At 46.5% G+C, this 17099-nt stretch overlaps 1 protein-coding gene and 1 non-coding gene across 2 annotated transcripts in view; one reads left to right on the top strand and one right to left on the bottom strand.

The window, feature by feature from the left end:
* The first annotated feature begins 4092 nt into the window (after positions 1–4092).
* The window catches only part of SLC2A5 (solute carrier family 2 member 5), a 52301-nt gene continuing 39294 nt past the window's right edge, over positions 4093–17099 (top strand). Inside the window, exons 1-2 of the mRNA XM_058444276.1 lie at positions 4093–4190; positions 7743–7873. The gene's annotated coding sequence lies outside the window, so the exon portion shown is untranslated. The remainder of the gene's footprint in view (positions 4191–7742; positions 7874–17099) is intronic.
* On the bottom strand, positions 10014–10196 carry LOC116814001 (small Cajal body-specific RNA 16). Its single transcript, XR_004371108.1, has one exon. It is a non-coding gene; the product is annotated as a small Cajal body-specific RNA 16 (non-coding RNA).

Raw genomic sequence — 17099 nt, 5'->3', positions numbered from 1 at the left:
AAAAAAAAAAAAAAAAAAAAAAAAAAAAAAAAAAGAAGGGATATGTTGTATAAGGGGATATAGATATTGGGGAATTGGGTGATTGGTTGAGGCATGTTTTATCCAAGTCAGCCTCATAGTTCCCTAAAGAAATGTGGCTTTTGTCCGATTGATGTACATTGCAATGGATAACTGCAACCTTTTCTGGAAGTAGAGTTGCCGTTAATAGATCATGGATGGGTTTTCCATCAGTGATAGGGGTTCCCTGAGCCGTGAGATAGCCCCACTCACTCCAAATTTGAGCATTGGAATGAATAATGTTATAGGCATATTTAGAATTGGTGTATATATTAAATTGTGTGTTTTTTGCTAGAGCTAGTGCTCTTATTAGGGCAACTAGCTCTGTTTGTTGGGAGGATGTGCCCAAAGGCAAGGGAGCAGCCTCTATGACTATTCTAGGTGGGAGAAAGTGGATATTATCATGATACCATTCAATGATGGCATACCTGGGTTTTTTGATGCGCTGCTATCTATAACCAATACGGGGCTCCTTTTATGTGAGTGGAAGTAAGGTGGTAAAACATGGTGAGAGAACTTTCAATTAGATTAGAGCATGAGTGTTGGTCAAGGTTTTAAATTGGCGTTGAAGGTAAGAATGGCGGGATTGGCAGGGGGCATCATGAAGAGAGATAGAGGGTTGAAGGAGAGTTGAATATAGGGCTTGCACACGAGAGGCTGAGATGGAGGTGAGTGACTTGTGGCTGACCATATCTTGTAGACTGTGAGAAGGAAATACCTGAAGAGGTTCATAGAACGTGAGCTTTTGTGTGTAATTATTGAAGCTGTGGCCAAAAATTTTAAGCAAAGAGGCCAGCTTTTATAAATGGGGTCCAGTTGTTTTGAAAAGCATGCCACTGGTTGGAGGGAGTTTCCCATGGGTTGGGCTAGAAGTCTAAGGGCCTGATTATGAGAACTATGTAAATATAGATGAAAAGGTCTTAGGGGGTTTGGAAGGCCTAAAGGGGGCGCCTGTAATAAGGCACGTTTTAGGTGCAAGAAAGCATGATAGACGGTCTGGGATGGGAGTGAGTTGTTGGTCAAGATTTCCTTTAATGTGTTAATAAAGGAGTTTAGGAATAATGGCAAAATTTGCTATCCATATTCAGAAATATCCCAATAATCCGAGGAAGGAAAGTAAGTCCCTTTTTATTTTAGGAAATGGGATTTGTTGAACACGTTGCTTTTGTGCTGACAGAATATCCTGGATATTCAGAGTTACGATTAATCCTAGGTATGAAACTTTCGGAGATGTTAATTAGGCCTTTCTTTTGGATACCTGGTACCCATTCAGCCAAAAAATTTAAAAGCTTGGTGGTTTGCTGAATACAATATTTTAGGGAAGGGCTGCAAAGGAGTAAATTGTCCACGTATTGAAGCAAAATGCTAGGTTGTAGAGGTAGTTGGGAGAGGTCTAATTGAAGTGCCTGACCAAAATAGTGAGGGCTGTCCCTAAACCCCTGGGGGAGGACAGTCCAGGTGAGTTGTTGGGAGCAGCCTGTGTCAGGATCAGTCCAAGTGAGAGCAAAAAGATTTTGAGAGGAGGGATGTAGAGGGATAGTAAAAAAGGCATCTTTAAGGCTTAATACAGAGAAGTTGCTAGTGTTGGGAGGAATTCATGATAGGAGGGTATAGGGGTTTGGGACAACAGGATAAACAGGAACAAGAGCGGAGTTGATTTGTTGCAAATCCTGAACCAGTCTATAGGAGCCATCCTGTTTTTTTGTTTTGTTTTGTTTTGTTTTGTTTTTTTCCGAGACGGAGTCTCGCTCTGTCGCCCAGGCTGGAGTGCAGTGGCGCATTCTCGGCTCACTGCAAGCTCCGCCTCCCGGGTTCACGCCATTCTCCTGCCTCAGCCTCTCCGAGTAGCTGGGACTACAGGCGCCCGCCACCACGCCCGGCTAATTTTTTTGTATTTTTAGTAGAGACAGGGTTTCACCGTGGTCTCGATCTCCTGACCTCGTGATCCGCCCGCCTCGGCCTCCCAAAGTGCTGGGATTACAAGCGTGAGCCACCGCGCCCGGCCTGCCATCCTGTTTTTTAATTGGGAGAATAGGATTATTGTGGGAAGAATGGCTGGGGATTAAAATATTGGCAGCCAAAAGTTGGGAGACCCCGTAATCCATTCAGGATTGAGGGGATATTGGAGGGCCACTATATAGTGCTCAGGATTCTTCAGTGAAATTTGGATTGGAGAATGGTGGGTAGCTATTATGGAGAAGTCAGTGTTCCATACTGTGGGGTTTACTTGGCTGAAGAATTTGGGATTTAAGTCTGTTTGATGTTGAATGTCTGAGGAGGGGTTCTGTTCTTGACATGATAATACATAAGAGTGGCTTTGGGGTAGGGCCAATAAATGAATGATTCCCCCTAGTTTGTGTAGAATGTCCCTCCTTAATGAAGGAGTGGGACAGTGAGGAATGACCAAAAAAGAGTGAGTGAGGGTGAGTCCCTGAAATGAGCAGTATAGTGGCCGTGTTGTTTTCTAATATGCCCTTCACGCCAACAGAAACGGATGAAATGTTCTAATGGGCCTTCATATTCAGTTAATACTGATTGGCTCGCCCCAGTGTCCAAAAGAAAGGAAATAATCTTAATGGATACCGTCCAAATTACCCTGGGTTCCATGGACTCACTAGATGTGGGGGTGAAGAATCCCAGGCACCCTCATTCCTCCGTGGGCAGCGCCAGCTGTGAAGAGATTTCCTCCTGTGATGGTCAGGGGGCTTCATTATGAGTGGCATCCAAACGGGGAAGGTGTTCCCATTGGGGGCAGTCCATTTTCCAGTGTCCCCAAAGACTGTAAGTTGGGCACGGTTTGGTGGGCAGCCGGGGGTTAGGCCAAGCCTTTGGCCAGTGTCCAGGGTTGCCACATCAGAAACAGACTCCCAGAGAGGTGGGGGAGTTTCCTTTTGGGTTGTTGGGAAGATTTTGTGTAATTGACTTTTGGACAGCAGAGGCAAGCATCTGGTATTTTAAACAGAGATGCTTGTCTTTTTGAATTTTTTTGTTCCTTGTCTCTGTTGTTAAAGACACGGAAGGCTGCATTTAGGAGGTCCCACCAAGATGTCTGGGGACCATCCTCTAATTTTTATAATTTTTTCTAGATATCTGGGGCGGATTGGGAAATAAATTGGAGGTGGAGAAAAGTTTGACCTTCTCTAGATTCTGGGTCCAAATTGGTATGTTTTAGCATAGCTTCAATGAGGTGTGATAAGAAAAGGGTAGGATTTTCCTGGGGCTCTTGTGTAATTTCTCTAAGTTTTTCATAATTAGCTGCCTTATGGGCATTTTTGTCCATGCCCACAAAGAGACAGGTAATCGTGTGGTCTCTTTATCTGATGCCAGCGTCTCCCTGTTGGTAAAGTTCAGTTTGGGTCTCTACGGGGAACTGCATCATTAGCCACTGGATTTTGTATAGGGGCTTGATTATGGAGTTTATGTGCGTGTGTTTCAGCTGAATGCCAGATGCACTCCTTTTCGTCAGGAGTGAGGGTGGAGGTTAGAATTATATGAATGTCATGCCAAGTTAAAGGATTGAATTATGTGCAGGAATTTCTTGCAATAATGAGAAGAATTTTCAGAGAAAGATCCCAGACGCTGTTTGATTTGTGACAAATCAGAGATGGAGAAAAAGACATGAATGCAAGTGATGCCTTTAATCCCAACCACTTTCCAGAGAGGAAGAATGGCAGGAGTGGCTTGACTGGCTGAAGTAGTTTTTGTTGTTGTTGTTGTTGTTGTTTTTGAGATGGAGTCTTGCTCTATCGCCCAGGCTGGAGTGCAGTGGCACGATCTCGGCTTACTGCAACCTCCACCTCCTGGGTTGAAGCAATTCTCCTGCCTCAGCCTCCTGAGTAGCTGGGACTACAGACATCCGCCACCATGCCTGGCTAATTTTTTTGTATTTTTAGTAGAGACAGGGTTTCACTGTGTTAGCCAGGATGGTCTCAACCTCCTGACCTCATGATCCACTTGACCTCCCAAAGTGCTGGGATTACAGGCATGAGCCACCATGCCCAGCTGAAGTAGTTTTTGAGTGGGTAACGGGTGAAGAATGCAGGGGAGAGTGGCAGTTGGCCAGATGCCGAGCCACCACCAGGGGTGGTCGGCAAACTGCAGCCACCCAAGGGGCTGGAGTAGTTTTCAAACAGGTAATAGGTGGAGAAAGAGGAGGGAGCGGGTTTGGTGGTAAAGGCTTGAGAGCAGGAGGGGCCAACTGGGTAGAGGGTTCAGGTGGGTGAGGAGTGGATGCAGAAGGTTGAGAATATGGAGGGGGTTTATCTGCAGGGTCGAAAGGGGTTTCAGAGGAGGGGTTCTGGAGGAAGGAAAAACCCAGGGAGGATTTTCATTAGGAAGAGGGATTTCATGAGGGGTGCAAGCTTGGCATAAGGAGGATCAGGATCTAAGACAGAAGAAAGCCCGAATACAGGGAATCTCTTGCCATTTGCTCTTCCTGGTTATAAAGTTGTTAAGGTCTCTGAGAATTTGAAAGTCAAAGGTGCCGTTTTCAGGCCATCAACTGTCATTATCTCATTTGTATTGGGGCCAGGCTGTGTTGTAATTAAAAAACTAAATGCTTTGGCTTTAGGTTCCCCCATAAGCCAAATGTTGGATGTTCCAGTTGGAATTGGCAAAGGGCCTCCTGGACTGGAAGCACGAGAGGAAGAGAGAGAGAGAGAGAGAAGAGGAAGGAAGCGGGAGCAAGTGCTAGACAGCGAAATACCTGTTGCGGGCAGTTGGAGGTGGATTCCTGAGACCTGAGGGTTTTGAGAGCCCACCAGAGAGTAGCCCTGGGCCAAGCCTCACAGTCCCCTTCAGATTAGTTGTCCTCTCACACAAACCACTTGAAAAGTGAAATAAGAGAAAAGACAGGGCGGGTGTCCAGAGGCTCTCAGGATCCAGGAGTTAGCTCAGGATGAGGGCTGCTGCTGCCCACTGCCTCTTGGGTTGCAAGACAGCCTCTGCCGCCAATACTCATCCTGGGTTTTGGCACCAAATGTCCAAATGTAAGACTTAAAGAAAGAAGAAAGAGGCCAGGTGTGGTGGCTCACACCTGTAATCCCAGCACTTTGGGAGGCTGAGGCGGGCGGATCACAAGTTCAGGAGATCGAGACCATCCTGGCTAACACGATGAAACCCCATCTCTACTAAAAATACAAAAAATTAGCCAGGCGTGGTGGCGGGCTCCTGTAGTCCCAGCTACTTGGGAGGCTGAGGCAGGAGAATGGCGAGAACCTGGGAGGCGGAGCTTGCAGTGAGCCAAGATTGCACCACTGTACTCCAGCCTGGGTGACAGAGCGAGACTCTGTCTCAAAAAAAAAAAAAAAGAAGAAAGAAACACAAAATGTGGCTTGACAGTTAAGGACAGGTTTATTTTAGAGAAAACAAACCTGAAAGGGGCTTCTGGCCGAGTTAGGTGAGAGAGCTCGTCTCTCTTACAGACTAAGGATATTTAAGGGTTTTGAAAGAGGGGACTTATCATAGGTTCAGAATGTTTCTATGTGAAGGAAAGTTTATAGTGGGGTTGGAATGCCTCTGGTCACAGGGGAGGCTGTCTTGGGGTTGGCATGTTTCTGGTCAGAGAGGGATTTATCTTAGGGTTGGAATGTTTCTGGTTATGCTGACATTAGCCATTAGGCTGATGTTTTGGGGCTGGATTTAGGGGTTTTTTAATCAAGTGGAACTTAGGATGGTGGTGTTTGCTCAAAATGGTGATGCTCCTGCTCTGTCAAGCACCAGTACCGTTTTCCATACCCTTATGATGGCATTCCACAACCAATCAATAGCACCCATTCCCTAGTCTACTGCCCACCAAACTATCTTTGAAAATCCCTAACCTCAGCCAGGCACAGTGGCTCACACCTGTAATTCCGGCACTTCGGGAGGCCAAGGTGGGTGGATTGCTTGAGATCAGGAGTTCAAGACCAATCTGACCAACTTGGTGAAACCCTATCTGCACTAAAAAAATACAAAACGTAGCCAGGCATGGTGGTGCATGCCTGTAATCCTAGCTACTCAGGAGGCTGAGGTAGGAGAATCACTTGAACCTGGGAGGCGGAGGTTGTAGTGAGCTGAGATCGTGCCACTGCACTTTAGCCTGGGCAACAAAATGAGACTTCATCTCAAAAAAAAAAAAAAAAAAAAAAACAACAGAGAGAAAAAGAAAATCCCTAGCCTCTGAGCTTTCCGGGAGATTAATTTGAGTGGAAACTCCCTCTCCCTTAGGGCGTGGCTGGCCTCGCAGCAATTAAACTCTTTCTTTACTGCAATGCCATGGTTTCAGTCAATTGACTTTGTCTGTGTAGCAGGCAGGAAGAACCCATCGGGCAATTACACTTCAGGCAATGACTAAGCTGGAGAAAGAACCCTAGAGAAAGTCCAGCTGTCATTATCGCTGCTAGTTAGCCTTTCTTGCATTATCCAAGTGATCATGAAGATTGAACTCCCTGTCCCACCTCATATTAACTAGTTCCCTTCCTTTGTTCCCAGGGCCCCAGGCCCATCCTCAGCAGTCAACAGAGGACCTGGGAGGGAAGACTTGCTCTTGTTGGGCAGTACCTGTTAGTGAGGAAAGCATTTCCAGCAATTTCTTAGGACCATGATACCAGAGATGGGATCACACCCTTCCTCCCTTTAGCTTTTCTCCCTGGCAGACAGCAGAACCCAGGACTTGCCTGGGCCCGTTGCATCAGGGAAAGCTTCTCAAATACCAGCAGATAAAACCTTTCTGCAGCCAGCACTTCTCTTGGCCTGGAGGGGAGCAAACCTGCCCGTCCTGCACCACAGCCACCCCAGTGTAAATCAAAAATAAAATTCTAAGCCGCCCTCTCCCCTACAACCATCTGAATGAACTTCCTCCTCAGCCAGGGCTCTTAAAACTTAACCTGAGAGACTGTTTCAGGCCATAGTGGAAGTGGGGTTCGAACATGCCTCATCAAACCTCTCCAGCACCAACAGCAACACAGACTTTAAGGCTGATAAGAGGCCGGGCGCGGTGGCTCACGCTTGTAATCCCAGCACTTTGGGAGGCCGATGTGCGGATCATGAGGTCAGGAGATCGAGACCACGGTGAAACCCCGTCTCTACTAAAAATACAAAAAATTAGCCGGGGGTGGTGGCGGGCGCCTGTAGTCCCAGCTACTCGGAGAGGCTGAGGCAGGAGAATGGCGTGAACCTGGGAGGCGGAGCTTGCAGTGAGCCGAGATTGCGCCACTGCACTCCAGCCTGGGTGACAGAGCGATACTCCATCTCAAAAAAAAAAAAAAAAAAAAAGGCTGATAAGAAACATTTGCAACTTATTCTCTCTGAAGCCTGCTAGCTAAAAGCTTCATCTGCATGATAAAACTTTGTTCTCCACAACCTCTTATCTTACAGATATTCCTTTCTGCTTAATCCCAGGTCTTTAGACAAATTCAACCAATTGTCAACAAGAAAGTGTTTAAATTTACCTATAGCCTGGAAGAACCCTCCCCCACCTTCGAATTTTCCCGCCTTTCTGGACGAAACCAATGTATTTCTTAAATGTATTTGATTGATGGCTCATGCCTCCCTAAAATGTAGAAAAGCAAGCTGTACCCTGACCGCCTTGGGCACATGTTCTCAGGACCCCCTGAGGGCTGTGTCACAGGCCGTGGTCACTCATATTTGGCTCAGAATAAATCTCTAAAAGTATTTTACAGTTTGACTCTTTTCATCAACACCAGCACCACATTATCCCAGGAGGAAAAGCAGACGCGTGACACAGTCGGAGAGCAGGCACAGAGTGCTGTCGGCAGTCAGCCAGCGCCCACATCAACACCACGGAGAGTCCTGCGGGTGCTGTGCAAGGCCAGGGGTAAGTCAGTCCTGGTTGGGCACAGAGGCCGTGGGGCCGGGACGAATCACTGGTGCGCCGCATTCAGGAAAAGCCTAGAGCAGAACTTCTTGAACTTAAATGTGAGCTTGAACCATCAGGGATGTGGCCAAAATGCAGGTTCTGATTCAGCAGGTCTGGAGTGAAGTAGATTTTGCATTTTTCTAACCAGCTCCCAGGTGATGGGGCTGTTGCCGGTTTCCAGACCAACGGGGGCTGGAGGATGGTCTGGTTCCAGGGTCACCAAGGGTGTGGCCGATGCTCACGTGGTGTGGCTGCCCCCACAGGGCTGCTGGCTGCCAAAGCATGTTCCTCAAGATCCCAGGTGAGATGCAAGATGTGTTATCTGGACCTGGTGCCTGATGTAGTACCAGAGTCCCTGATGTGCTGGAACATGTTCAATAGGCTGGGATGGTGGGCCAGGGGCTGATTTATAGTGTGAGCTGATTTGTGTAATGTTTCTGATGCCAGTGGGCTAGGGGAGGTCCCCAAATGCCAGTGGGACCTTAACCTCAGGCGGTGTCCAGGCTCTTGACACCTTTGCCAGAAGGAATTCAAGAACAAGTCAGAAAATAGTGAAAGTACAGAGATTTATTGCAAAGCAAAAGGTACGCACTCAAGAAAGGAGAGTTCGGGCCTACTCAAGAGAGAGTTGCACCCAGCGGGGTTTGGAGCTTCCACCTTTATGGGTTTCTTTAACCAAGCGGTGGGATATTTATGAAGATTCCTGGAAAAAGATGAGGGTTTCTCAAAATTGTGGTGTTACCTGTTTTTATGCCAAATATGGATGTCCCAGGAACTGTCATGGCACTGGTGGATGTGGGTTTAGTATGTTTTGTTTGTTTGTTTGTTTTGAGACGGAGTCTCGCTGTCGCCCAGGCTGGAGTGCAGTGGCGCCATCTCGGCTCACTGCAAGCTCTGCCTCCCGGGTTCACGCCATGCTCCTGCCTCTGCCTCCCGCGTAGCTGGGACTACAGGCGCCCACCACCTCTCCCGGCTAATTTTTTGTATTTTTAGTAGAGACGGGGTTTCACCGTGTTAGCCAGGATGGTCTAGATCTCCTGACCTCGTGATCTGCCCACCTCGGCCTCCCAAAGTGCTGGGATTACAGGCGTGAGCCACCGCGCCCGGCCGGGTTTAGTATGTTTTGTTTGTTTGTTTCTTTGTTTTGAGATGGAGTTTCACTCTTGTTGCCCAGGCTGGAGTGCAATGGTGCGATCTCGGCTCACTGCAACCTCCGCCTCCCGGGTTCAAACGATTCTTCTGCCTCAGCCTCCCGAGTAGCTGGGATTACAGGCATGTGCCAGCATGCCCTGCTAATTTTTTTGTATTATTAGCAGAGATGGGGTTTCACCATGTTGGCCAGGCTGGTCTTGAACTCCTGACCTCGGGTGATCTGCCCACCTCAACCTCCCAAAGTGCTGGGATTACAGGCATGAGCCACCGAACCCGGCAGGGTTTAGTATGTTAATGAGCACATAATGAGGTCCTACGTGAAACCTAGGTCACATCCAGCGCTATGTTGGTTCCAGTCAGCCTTAGCCAGCTTGGCCCACATCCTGTTTTCCAGGGCCCCTACTTCTGCAGCTATTTCAACAGTTTCCTTTTGCTTAGTCATGCAAAACTGCTGCCTGGAATTTTCTGTCCTCCTGCGACCACCCTGTATTATTCCTGTCTCATTTTCACCATGGCTAATTTCAAACCACTGTGGAGAAAAATGTGCGCTTTCGTGGAAAATCGTATTGCTTCAACCATACTCTTCCCGATTCAGCAGGGCCCTGCCCTTGCGTTGCCTTTGAGCTTACAGTTCTGTAAGTTGTAGATAAATGATGTCCCAGCAAAGTAGTTGTCTTTAAAACAATTTTTTTGAGACAGAGTCTTGCGGTGTTACCCAGGCTAGTATTGATTTCTTTTTTTTATTGAGGTGAAATTTACATAACATGAAATTAACAATATGAAGGTGAACAATTTGGCAGCATTTAGTATATTCACAGGGTTGCACAATTAATGAATAACTTCATCTATTTCTTCACCCCAAAAGGAAATGGTGCCCATTAGCTGTCACTTCTCATTCCCCCTGCCCCCAGCCCCTGGCAACCACCAATCTGCATTTTTTTTTTTGTCCTGTTTGCAGTATCATACACGATCATCGAACTGCTGCTAGAATGCCCACAGCTGTTACTGCAAATTCAAAACCCAGGAAAGACTTCTGGGAATTTACTTTAGGTCAGGGTTGGGCTGCCTGGTACAAGTCTGCACCCACAACTGGGCAGGTTCAAAAACATAGGAGCCTTTCCCAGACCATCGATCTGCATTCTCTATGGATTTATCTATTCTGTATTTTTCATATAAATGAAATCTTACAATATGCAACCTTTTTCTGTCTGGCTTCTTTCACTCAGCATGTTTTTGAAGCTCATGTAGCACATATCAGTACTTCTGGTTTTTTTGTTTTTTTTTTTTCTTCCTTTTAGAGACAGGGTCTCCCTATGTTGCCAAGGCTAGACTTGAACTCCGGGACTCAAGCAATCCTCCCACCTCAGCCTCCTGAGGAGCTGGGACTAGAGGCATGCACCCCTGTGCCTGGCTCATTTCTTCTTATAGCTGTATAGTATTCCATTGTGTATGTGCCACAATTTGCCTATCTGTTCATCCACTGATGGACATTTGGGCTGTTTCTCCCTTTTGGCTATTGTAAATACTGCTGCTATGAACATATGTGTACATGTATTTGCTTGAGTACATGTTTTTCATTCTTTTTGGGTATATATCTAGGAGTAGAATTGCTAGGTCATATGGTAATTCTATGTTTAACTTTTTGAGGAACCACCAAACTGTTTTTTCCTCAGTAGCTGAACCATTTTACATTCCTATCAGCAAGGTACAAGTGTTCTAATTTCTCCACATTCTAAGCAACACTCATTTTATTTTATTTTTTTTGAGACAGAATCTTGCTCTGTCTCCCAGGCTGGGATGCAGTGGTGCAATCTCAGCTCACTGCAACCTCCACCTCCTAGGTTCAAGCAATTCTCGTGCCTTGGCCTCCCAAGTAGCTGGGATTACAGGTGTGCACCACCACACCTGGCTAATTTTTGTATTTTTAGTAGAGACAGGGTTTTGCCATGTTGTTCAGGCTGGTCTTGAACTTCTGGGCTAAAACGATCCACCCACCTCAGCTTCCCAAACTGCTGGGATTATAGATGTGAGCCACCTCACCTGACCAACAACACTAGTTAATTTCCTTTTTATTATTGTAAGTATAATAGCCATCCTAATGTGTGAAGTGATACCTCATTTTGTTTTTGATTTGCATTTCTCTAGTGAGTAATGATGCCGAGTATCTTTTCATGTGCTTCTTGGTCATTTGCATATCTTCTTTGGAGAAAATAATCTACTCAAGTGTTTTGCCCATTTTGAATTTGGTTGTTTGTCTTTTGTTGTTGAGTTGTAAGAGTTCTTTATATATTCTGAATACCAGACCCTTATAAGATATATGATTTGTGAAAATTTTTCTTCTAGTCTCTTGTCTTTTTGCTTTTTTTTTTTTCTTTTTAAGAGAAGGAGTCTACCTCCATTGCCCAGGCTGGACTTGAATTCCTGATCTCTCCTGCCTCAGCCTCCCAAGTCGCTGGGAATATAGGCACATGCCACTGTGCCCAGCTCATCTTTTTACTTTCTTGATAATGCCTTTTGAGGCACAAAAGTGTGGGTTTTGTTTTGGTCGTGGTTTTTTTTTTTGTTTGTTTGTTTTCTGAAACAAGGTCTCATGCTATTTCCCGGCCTGGAATGCAGTGGTATGATCACAGCTCACTCCAGCTGTGACCACTCAGGCTCAAGTGATCCTCCCACCTCAGCCTCTTGAGTAGCTGGGAACAAGGGCATGTGCCACCACCCTCAGCTAATTTTTTTTGTTTGTTTATTTGTTTTTAGTATTTTTTGTAGAGATGAGGTTTTACCACATTGCCCAGGCCAGTCTTAACTCCTGAGCTCGAGTGATTCGCCTACCCTGGCCTCTGAGGTGCTGAGTTTGCAGGCGTGAGCAACCTCACCCACCACTTTTTCATTTTGATGAGGTTATTGGCAACCTGAAATAATTGAAAGGATCAGAATCCAGTTTAAAGGAGTTTATTCAAGGCCAGGTGGAGTGACTCACACCTATCATCCCAGGCAAGAGGGATTAAAGGTCCCATAAGCACATTCCTTTAAGACTCAAAATATTCCAATTTCCAACAGCTTTGATTTTGAATTATTTGTTTTCACATTATATATAAGCTGGCTCCTGCACACCACTGGATATTATTTATGGCCTGCCTGGTCTCATTTTCTGTGATCAAAGAGAGTGGTCTCATTAGGAAAGAACTTGAATAGACATTTCTCCAAAGATGTACAGATGGCCAACACGAAGGTGAAAAGATACTCAACATCACTCATCATTAGGGAAATGCAAATCAAAACCACAATGAGAGATCATCTCACGCCTGTTAGGATGGCTACTTCCAAAAACAACAACAACGATAACAACAACAACCCAGAAAATAACAAGTGCTGGTGAGGACGTGGAGAAATTGAAACTCTTATGTACTGTTGGTGAGAATGTAAAATGGCGTAGCTACTGTGGAAAACAGAATGGTGATTCCTAAAAAAAATTAAAAATAGAGTTATCATGTGATCCAGTGACCCCACTTCTGGGTATATATCCAAAATAATTGAAAGCGGGGGCTCAGCGAGATCCTTGTACACCCATGTGCATAGCTGCATTTCCCACAATTGCCAAAGGTATTAATGGAAGCAACCTAAGTGACCTCTGACAGATAAATGGGTAAACCAGATGTGGTGTGTGCACCATGGAGTATGATCCAGCCTTAGGAAGGCAATCTTGTTCCATGTTACAACATGAAGGACTCATGAAGACATGCTCTAAGTCTTCGGAAATCAGTTACAAAAAGACAAATACTGCATGATCCTACTTACATGAGGTATCGTGAGTGCCCAAATTCGTAGAAGCAGAAAAGTAGAATGGTGGTTGCCAGGGGCTTTGCGGGGGGGAAAATGGGGAGTAGTTGTTTAATGGGGACGGAGTTTCAGTTTTGCAAGATGAAAAGGTTCTGGAGATCTGTTTCATAACAATGTGAATATACTTACCGCAACTCAACTGGTACATAAAATGTACAGTTAAAATGGTAAGTTTTATGTTATGATGTTTTTAAAAAGAGGGGTATCGGCTGGGCGTGGTGGCTCATGCCTGTAATCCCAGCACTTTGGGAGGCCGAGGTGGGCAGATCACCTGAGGTCGGGAGTTCGAGATCAGCCTGGCCAACAGGGTGAAACCCCGTCTCTACTAAAAATTCAAAAAATTAGCTGAGCATGGTGGCTCATGTCTGTAATCCCAGCTATTCGGGAGGCTGAGGCAGGAGAATCGCTTGAGCCCAGGAGGCAAAGGTTGCAGGGAGCCGAGGTCATGCCACTGTACTCCAGCCTGGGCGACAGAATGAGACTCTGTCTCAACAAAATAAACAAATAAATAAAAAATAAAAAGAGGAGTGTCTATCCAGGGTAATGTGTAACCGACAGAAGCCCCTTGGTTCCTGAAGAGCCTCTGCTGCTCAGACTTTCACGTCTTCTGCCTGTGCTTCTCCAGGAGCACGCCCTTCCTGTGCACGTGCACTCTCTGATAGGCGAGGTCAAATTCTGTTCTTGGTAAGAAAACACACAAGCACCTTGTCATGTCTCTGAAGTTTACACCCCAGGCATATCAGAGCGTGATCAACAATCTCTCTGCCTCGGGGACATCTAGTAGGAGCTTGGAAGGGAGCTCAAGTGAGGACAGAATACAGAACTGGCTCCTGAAGGAAGATAAACTTCGAAGGCGCACGTTTTCTAGACCCACCCTGCAGACTTGGGTTCTGGCGGCCAGGTGGCATGCCCAAGGTGGGGTGTGGCTTTTCACAGAAGAGGAAGAGGGAGACACCGCGCGTGGGCACTGGGTTGGGAGGTCCTGTGTCAACCGACTGGATGCACCCCTCTCCCTTCCCCAGATGAGATACACTGCCTGTGCCAAAAGCAAAGCAAGGGCACCGTGGGGTGGTCAGGTCCACTCTGAATCTGTTAGTGATTCCTTCCTTATCTAAACCTGGAATGTGGGAAAAGAAAAACAGCCGAGCAGTGTGAGCCCTGCGAGGTTCGCAGAATTTATTAGGCCCAGAGAGACGTGAGTGGGAACTTGGGTCACTTCCCCACCCATGTCCAGGGCAGCTATTTGACGACACTTTGTTCCCGATAGCTGCCTCGCCCATTTTCTTCAGGGTTTTGGAATTCATGGTACAAAGAACAATGTAGAGTCGATCTACAGTTTACACGGTTTTGATGTAAATTCTTGGTAAAGAACTGTCTCTTCTTTAAATGAAATGTTTTTCAATAGTTTTTGGGGATACAAGTGGTTCTTGGTTACATGGATAAATTCGTTAGTGGTAATTTCTGGGATTTGGGTGCACCCATCACCCAAGCGCTGTACACTGTACCCAATATGAAGTCTTCTGTCCCTTTCCCACCTCCCGTCAAAGGCATTGGAACCAGAGCGACTCCATCTTGCATAGGGACCGAATAAAGTGAGGCCGAGACCTACTGGGCTGCATTCCCAGGAGGTTTAGGCATTCTTAGACACAGGATGAAATAAGAAGTCAGCACAAGGTCACAAAAACCTTGCTGATGAAAGGATGTGGTAAAGAAGCCACAAAAACCCACCGAAACCAAGATGGTGATGAAAGTGATTTCTGGTTGTCCTCACTGCTCATTATATACTAATTATAATACATTAGCATGCTAAGAGACATTCCCACCAGTGCCATGACAGTTTACAAATGCCATGGCAACCTCAGGAAATTACCCTATATGGCCTAAAAGTGGGAGGAGCCCTCAGTTCCAGGGAATTGTCCACCCCTTTCCCAGAAAACTAGTGGATAATCCTCCCCCTGTTTAGCAAAGAACAAGAACTAATTATAAGTATAATCAGTTGAGCAGCCCAGGCCACTGCTCTGCCTATGGAGTAGCCTTCTTTTTATTTCTTTTTTTTTTTTTTTTTTTTTTTTTTTTTTTTTTTTTTTTTTTTTTTTGAGACGGAGTCTCGCTCTGTCACACAGGCTGGAGTGCAGTGGCGCAATCTCGGCTCACTGCAAGCTCCACCTCCCGGGTTCACGCCATTCTCCTGCCTCAGCCTCTCCGAGTAGCTGGGACTACAGGCGCCCGCCACCACGCCCGGCTAATTTTTTGTATTTTTAGTAGAGACGGGGTTTCACCGTGGTCTCGATCTCCTGACCTCGTGATCCGCCCGCCTCGGCCTCCCAAAGTGCTAGGATTACAAGCGTGAGCCACCACGCCCGGCCCTTTTTATTTCTTTACTTTCTTAATAAACTTGCTTTCACCTTACTCTATGGACTCACCCAAATTCCTTCTCACACGAAGTCCAAGAACCTTCTCTTGGGGTCTGGATCAGGACCAACACTCCCATTGCCCGCCCCTCCCTCCCTCCCTTCATTCCTCCTTCCCTCCCCCCTCTCTCCCTCTTTCCCTCCCTCCCTCCCTCTCTCCGTTTCACCCTTGTTGCTCAGGCTAGAGTGCAATGGGACGATCTTGGCTCACTGCAACCAGGTTCAAATGATTCTCCTGCCTCAGCCTCCCGAGTAGCTGGAATTACAGGTGCCCGCCACCACACCCAGCTAATTTTTTTCTTTTTTTTTGTATTTTTAGTGGAGACGGGGGTTTCACTATGTTGGCCAGGCTAGTCTCGAACTCCTGACCTCAGGCGATCCACCCACCTCAGCCTCCCAAAGTGCTGGGATTACAGGCGTGAGCCACTGTGCCCAGCCTTTACTTTCAATTTTTTTTTTGAGACAGGTTTTGACTCTGTTGCCCAGGCAGGAGTGCAGTGGCCCTATCTCAGTTCACTGCAACCTCCACCTCCCAGGCTCAAGCAATCCTTCCACTCCAGCCTCCCAAGTGGCTGGGACTACAGGCGTGCAGCACCATGCCTGGCTAATTTTTGTATTTTTGTAGAGATAGTATCTTACCATTTTGGCCAGACTAGTCTTGAACTCCTGAGCTCAAGTGATCTGCCTGCCTCAGCCTCCCAAAGTGCTGGGATTATAGGCATGAGCCACTGTGTCCAGCCTTCCTTTTTTCTTTTAAAAACCCACTTGTAAGGCTGGGCGTGGTGGCTCACACCTATAATTCCAGCACTTTGGGAGGCCGAGGCGAGCAGATCACAAGGTCAGGAGTTCGAGACCAGCCTGGCCAACATGGTGAAACCCTATCTCTACTAAAAATACAAAATTAGCCAGGCGTGGTGGCAGGCGCATGTAATCCCAGCTACTAGGGAGGCTGAGGCAGAAGAATTGCTTGAACCCAGAGACGGAGGTTGCAGTGAGCCGAGATCGTGCCACTGCACTCTAGTCTGGGCAACAAGAGTGAGACTCCCAACTCAAAAAAAAGAAAAACAAAAAAAAACACCACACTTGTAACTATTGCTGATAGGAACATACATTCAGGGCAACTTGAATCTATGCTCCTGGGTTGCAGTCCTCAAACTTGGCCCAAATAAACTCTCTACTTGTATGGATTTTGCCTCAGTTTTTTACTTTAGATTAATAAATGGGTGTGGCCAAGAGCCATTTCCTCTCCCCATCAATCAAGCAAGCCAAATACAGACACCACCTTGATAGCAACCCCGTTTTGTGCGTCAAAGGCACATATAGGCATTTCTGCTATCGTGTGATATACATGTTCCTAAAGAACATGATATTCTGCCAAGCGGCACATAAAAATAACAGGGCTTAAGGGGAGAAAGGACTGGCAAGGACCATTTGAATCCTATGCAGTTTTACAATCTGAACACAAACGAATATAAATACAGTCTTGATAAGCACAGCAGCTAGGGCAGATCTCCACCACCTGGGGGAACTCCTGCTTTCTCTTCTCAGATTAGAGCCTTTGGGGCTTTCACTCCTAGTTGAGCTGTTTCATCAAAATTGAAAATCCGGCCAGGTGCGGTGGCTCACACCTGTAATCCCAGTACTTTGGGAGGCTGAGGCAGTAAGATCATTTGAGGTCAGGAGACCAGCCTGGCCAACATGGCGAAACCCTGCCTCTACTAAAAATACAAAAATTTTAGCCAGGCATGGTGGCGTGCATCTGTAATTCCAGTTACTCAGGAGGC

This window comes from Hylobates moloch, unplaced genomic scaffold (genome assembly GCF_009828535.3).
Source record: "Hylobates moloch isolate HMO894 unplaced genomic scaffold, HMol_V3 SCAFFOLD_9, whole genome shotgun sequence".
Lineage (NCBI taxonomy): Eukaryota > Metazoa > Chordata > Mammalia > Primates > Hylobatidae > Hylobates > Hylobates moloch.
The sequence above is the reverse complement of the archived record's forward strand: the minus strand, read 5'-3'. Positions and strand labels throughout refer to the sequence as shown.